The sequence below is a fragment of the Astatotilapia calliptera genome, unplaced genomic scaffold (assembly GCF_900246225.1).
Source record: "Astatotilapia calliptera unplaced genomic scaffold, fAstCal1.2 U_scaffold_93, whole genome shotgun sequence".
In the NCBI taxonomy this organism is placed as follows: Eukaryota; Metazoa; Chordata; class Actinopteri; order Cichliformes; family Cichlidae; genus Astatotilapia; species Astatotilapia calliptera.
This window is the reverse complement of record NW_020535837.1, coordinates 57,641-63,640: the sequence shown is the minus strand read 5'-3', so window position 1 is coordinate 63,640 and position 6,000 is coordinate 57,641. Positions and strand designations below refer to the sequence as shown.

Here is a 6,000-nt window from a genome sequence, read left to right as displayed (position 1 = left end):
TACTTCATGAAACTCATGGAACTTCTTCCAGCGTTGTTTTGCAGCTTGTGACTTTTTCTGCTTCCTTGGCATTTTTACACAAGTGTTTCTCTTAGTCTTTAGAAAAATATGTTTATAAAATAAGAGTGGCACAGAGCAGGAGATGTTTTCTTTGTCTTTATATTTCAGTTTTTATTTCTCAGAAACAGATGTCTTTGTTTGTTTGACAGTTTGTCAGTCGAGAGAATAATATGCACTCTCTTTATTGGCTTGGCACAACTTAGCAGCAAGCGCAAAGTGAAAAACAGCTAGAGAGAAAATTTAGAAGAGAGAACAGACAGAGCAGGAGAAACACGGCTGGGAAATCACAATCAAACCGTGAATTAGAGTTTTCTTTATTTGTTCAGTTTGTTCTCAGGTAGAGGCAATATGCACTCTTTATTGCTTTAATGGCTTGGCATTTTTCAGCAGCAAGCCAAGAGTGAAAAACAGGTAGAGAGAAAATTTAGCAGAGAGAACAGACAGAGCAGGAGAGACACGGCTTTAAATCAAACCGCAGAGTTTTCTTTGTTTGTTCAGTTTGTTCTCAGGTTGAGGCAAAATATGCACTCTTTATTGCTTTATTGGCTTGTGCATTTTTCAGCAGCAAGCCAAAGAGTGAAAAACAGGTAGAGAGAAAATTTAGCAGAGAGAACAGACAGAGCAGGAGAGACACGGCTTTAAATCAAACCGCAATAAGATTCTTGGTTTGGCAAAATTTCTCACAAACCACAGGGTGAAATACAGATGGAAAGAAGGCAGAGACAACAGGTGGAGTAGGACAGAAGATAGAGGGGTTGGGGGGTTGGGATGTGAGATAGAAGACTGGAGATCTGGTCCTTGTTCTTCTTCTGCACACTGTGAACAAAAAACAAGAAAAAAAAATAATTTTAATAAAATTATATCACATGGTAATTGTATGAACTAATTGTGACTACTGAAAAAGGACAAAACAAATATTCAAGCTAAACTGTTGTCGGCTGCCATGTGCAAAAAGTTGCACAATTTGGCACTTTTTAAAAGAATAAATATTTAATTAAATTCAGCAATAATATTTTTAAATACAAATATGATTGAGTGAATTGTTAACTAATCACATGTAATGTGCAAAAATGTACGAAAAAAATATTTTAGCCCAATTGTTAAGCTGAACTTATGTGTATTTATTATAAAAATGTGTTTAAAAGGTCTAGCACAAAGTTTGAACCCATCACTTTAAAGCTTATATTAGTCAGACTCTTTTTTTAAAATTTTGGTGTACTTCTCTAACAGTATGTGCACACCTACCAGGCAAAGCACAGATGTGAGTCAAGTTCCTGAAAGTGTAAGACAAGAAATAACATGTTAGTTGTCTGTACAGTGTTATCAGACTAACAAAAAAAACAAAGCCCACACGACATGATACACTGAACTTATAGTCAGCAGGGTAATTATAGAGTAATATAGCACACCAGCTGATACAGCAGCCATTTTATAATTCAAACTAATTAACTGAAGTATTTATTTAAGTACTTATATAAGGCTACTGTTAGACTGTTACTAGCCTTAGCATCGCTGCTAACGCTAGCATTCCTGCTAGCGTTAGCACTTCAGTTAGTGTTAGCACTGCTGGTAGAACTAGCACTCTTACTGTTAAAACTGAGGCACAATGGCAATAATAAAGCTCATTTGTTACTTTTGTCTCACTGACTGCCAATAAATATCACAGGAATATTCTTTTTGTCAGTTAAAAACTGCTAAGGCTAGTGTTGGCACTATAGCTAGCGTTAGCATTGATGCTAGCATTAGCATCGAAGCTAGCATTAGCACTGCTACTAACAGCAAAAGTCATTAAGTACTCTTACTGTTAAAACTGAGGCACAATGGCAATAATAAATCTCATTTGTTACTTTTGTCTCACTGACCGCCAATAAATATCACAGGAATATCACAAGAATATTCTTTTTGTCAGTTAACAACTGCTAAGGCTAGTGTTAGCACTATAGCTAGCATTAGCATTGAAGCTAGCGTTAGCACTGCTGCTAACAGCAAAAGTCATAAACCTATATAAATGGTAGCAAAGGTTATTCTTTTTTTGCTTTCTTTATTCTTTGAACTCTGTTGAACTTTAAAAAGACTTGATATGTGAGTTTAAATGTCAAACATGTATTTTTACCATCATAAAATTAAAACAGTGCTGTACTGAGTGTATTGTACTTACCACAGCAGAGAGCAAAGCGGAATGACGGCAGTTGGTGCAGTGATTAGTTAAAGACTGATGAGGCGTTCAGGTGGTGCTTGGAAATTTGAGCATCAGTTTGAACATCAATAATGAGCATATATATTTCTCTGTCATAGAGAGACAGAGAAAAAAATACACAAGACTCACCAGCATACAAATTGGTACTTTTTCTCTTTATGTCACTCATTCGCTTATACTCAGGAAAGAGGGCAACTGGCATTAAATTAGCAAATAAAAAGTATGTCATCTTGAACTGTTTTATGGATTTTATTTTAAGACTACTTTGAGCGTATTCGTGGGGAGATAAACTATACAGACTAAAAACAGAGACATTAAATGAGATTCGATTATTTAAAATGTGGGAAAATACACTACAGACAGGTAGATGCTGTGAGCTTTAATTATCCTGTCAGAAAAGATTATTTTAAAGTCATCAACTGACTAAAACTGCCGAGGTATGAAAAACCTGTGTGGAGAAGACAAGTCCACCAATACACAATCAACTTGAATTTAACAGGGCAATAATTCAGGGCTCTATTCAGTTAGCCTATATTAACTACTGACATACTGTTAATCTGTGGCAAAAGCCTGTCAAACCTGTCTTATTGTACCTATTGAAAAAGTTAATCTTACTACAACTGCTTAGATGTAACACACATTTTTGATTTAATCTTGGCAGAGTGAGAGACAGAGCTCGTTAAGCAGGCAGGTGTGAGCCTGGTTGCTATAGTGACTGCACCCAAGGGCTCCATACACACGGACACAGACATGCACCTCACTTTTGCTGCTTAAAATGAACAGAAAAGTCAGGCCGAAACAAATCATTCCCAAATGAAAAGTAAAAGTCGTATTGACAAAATTCTTTCACCGTGAGCGACAGCAATGTCTAGTCTACTGAATTCTCAGTTTTCATGCCTGTGGAGTTTATTATATGGACGTGGTGACAGTGGAAAGACACCATGCTCTTCTGATTTTCAAACGAACCTTCTGAGCCATTTTAACATTAGAGTCTATGGAAGAGTTGGAGGGAGGAGGCTGTGCATTGGTGACATTTACGAAAGAACCATAACACCTAGTACAATAGTAAACACATTGGATGAAAGAGGACAGCGATGGCTACGTTTTGAGGGTAAAATCATACCTGTAGAGCAAACGCTGCGGACACAGCAGCAGTTTTAAAAAAGATTTTAAGATTAATTTTTTTGCTCCTCTCACTCTAGCAGTTGAGCTGCCTCACTCTAGCCCCAACATTCCGTCCCATACACACCCATTATAAACTCTGAAACGGGTGAAAAAACATCATGAAACTTAAACTGGAACTGAAGAAAAAGTATAATAGATATTGAAAAGATAAATACAAGTTGAATAGTTGAATGTCTTGTCTTCGTTTTAAAGTTTGAATGGTGGCTCTATGTCAACGTATGTGGAAGTAGTAAGAGTTTAAAAATGAGTAAGTTGAATGAGAATTTGAAGGGTCTCCCCATTGAAATACATGGGAAATTTTTGTTGAATAAAGTTGAATAAAATTAAAAATATAAATGTTAAAAATATGAAAAATAGAAGCAGTCATGTCCAAAAGAATAGGAATCTAATGGTGTTTGAATGGTTTTTCTAAGTTGAACGGTTTTGAAGGAGTGAGATGCCAAAAAACGTACGGAATATATAATAATAATAATAAAGATTCGAATAACAATACTGTGAATGCTTTTCAAGCATTCACACTAATAAAGATTCGAATAACAATACTGTGAATGCTTTTCAAGCATTCACACTAATCACACTCTGATTTCTGCTTGTTTTCACTGTCTGTTGGACAAATGTGTGTGTGTGTGTGTGTGTGTGTGTGTGTGTGTGTGTGTATACAGCTTTGACTGAACGTGTGTTGAGTAGTTGTCATTCAATCCAAACTGTTTAGGTAGAAAATGCCGAGAACATCCTGTTGTGATATTTATTAGTGAGATTTCATCCATACAAAGTCGTACATTTACAAGAAAACATACATACAGAGGTGCGCACAAGTGGAACAAACCGTCAACAGAATACATGAGATACACTTTCCTGTTTCAGCAGCCAAAACATTAAGCACAAAATTAATAGAAATAACTTCATTTAATAAAATGGATTGGAATGAGGTCTTTACAAAAAACAAAAGGATATAAGTTTTAAGCTCAGGGGCCAGTCTGTGGAACAAGAAATCCCCGAAAAGAGAAAACATCACACACAGTCTGAAGAAGCTGTGACCGCCGAGGAACAGAAACCTTCTGTGTCACCTCAAGTTTGGAGAAAGCACAAGAACAGACACAGTCGTTCACTCTGCTGCAGCTTAAAACATTAAAATGTATTCGGACAATATTAACGCAGCCACTGTGGGTCCCCTCATAGATGGCTTTTTTGATCAACTAAACATGTCGCGGGTGCGATCCATGCTGGCTGGTCGCCCAGATGACTGCACTGTCCAGCTAATGTGTCACATGGCTGCTCAGATGGTGCAGCTCTGCGCGGACTCTGCCACAGCAGTACTGCTGAAAAACTGTATCCCACAAGAGCGATGCATCCACAGCCTCTTCAGAGAACTGGAGGGGCGCATCGGCTCGATTGCTTCCTCTCTCACCCCGGAGTCAGATCACGGAGCCAGAGAAGGCTTCATAAAAGAACTGATCCAGGTGTTGTTAGGGAGATTTGCACACTGCACGTGCACCCAGTGAGACAGCCAGCAGGACAATCAGCAGGTCTCACAGACAACAACCAGAGAAAGATCTGGAGTCCTCGCTGTCTGTGGAACCTTCACAAATGGCAAACACAGAAGCCTCAGAGGCTGAAAAAGCAGCCGTGGCTTCTGAGGAGCAGAAACCCTCTGCGTCACCTCGAGGTGAAGCAGAGAGAAAAGGGCTCATAAGCGTGGCCTTTTAGATCAAATCTGCTCTGAAGTAAAAACAGCAGATTTGACTTTATCACCAAAGGCCCTACAAGATCTTGCAAAGGTCATTTTCAAAGACTTTTGCAAGAAAGCGCTCTCCAACCCAAAACACACCTTAAGTCTATTGGAAGTAGGAGAGCCAACAGTTGACAAACTTTTTATCTCCATCTTCAAGGAACACTTTGTAGCATCCACACAGAAACTTGAGCCAGAGTCTTCTGAAATCAAAGCTCAGAAGCAGCTTTCAGTTGAAGTCTGTGTGGAAGAACTTGTCAGGCGTGCTTTTAAAAAGGCACGCGTTCTGTATACAGATGACACAGTTTCTGAAATTAAGAAACGTTTGTTGAAGAAAATCTGGGCACACACATTATATATATATAATTTATTTATTTATTTTTTTCAAATATCTTTTATTAGAAGCAAGTATCACAGTTGTTACAGGTTAATAGGACTTATGGCCCCTTTTCCTCTAAACAAAGCAAATAAAAAAATAAATAAACAGAAAACCAAAAAACAAATCCACCAATCGATGATTTAGATGGTATCTAAAGTAGACTTCTAGTCCATTGAAGTGAACCCAACATGTCTTAGAATCAGAGAGGAAATTTTTTTTGTTGTTCTTAATTGCATTAAAGTTTTGTGGCAGTAGTTTAAAAGAAAATACGTTTCTGTGGTAAAACCATCGAGTAACAAAATTTGCTGTGTCATTAAAACTGGCATTTCAGTACTGGCTTCCTTTATGGTGGCTATTTGTGTGGGGGGTTATTTTTATTTAACTTATCTGGGTATTAGACTTCCTACTAGAACAAAAATCAACACACATAAAACCATTATTTTATTTATA

At 37.5% G+C, this 6,000-nt stretch overlaps 1 long non-coding RNA gene across 1 annotated transcript; it reads right to left on the bottom strand.

Moving 5' to 3' along the window:
- Nucleotides 1–358: 358 nt before the first annotated feature.
- Nucleotides 359–2,939, bottom strand: LOC113018507 (uncharacterized). Its single transcript, XR_003271806.1, has 3 exons — nt 2,219–2,939; nt 1,306–1,334; nt 359–876 (listed from the first exon to the last, which is right to left on the bottom strand). It is a non-coding gene; the product is annotated as an uncharacterized LOC113018507 (long non-coding RNA).
- Between the last annotated feature and the right edge of the window lie 3,061 nt (nt 2,940–6,000).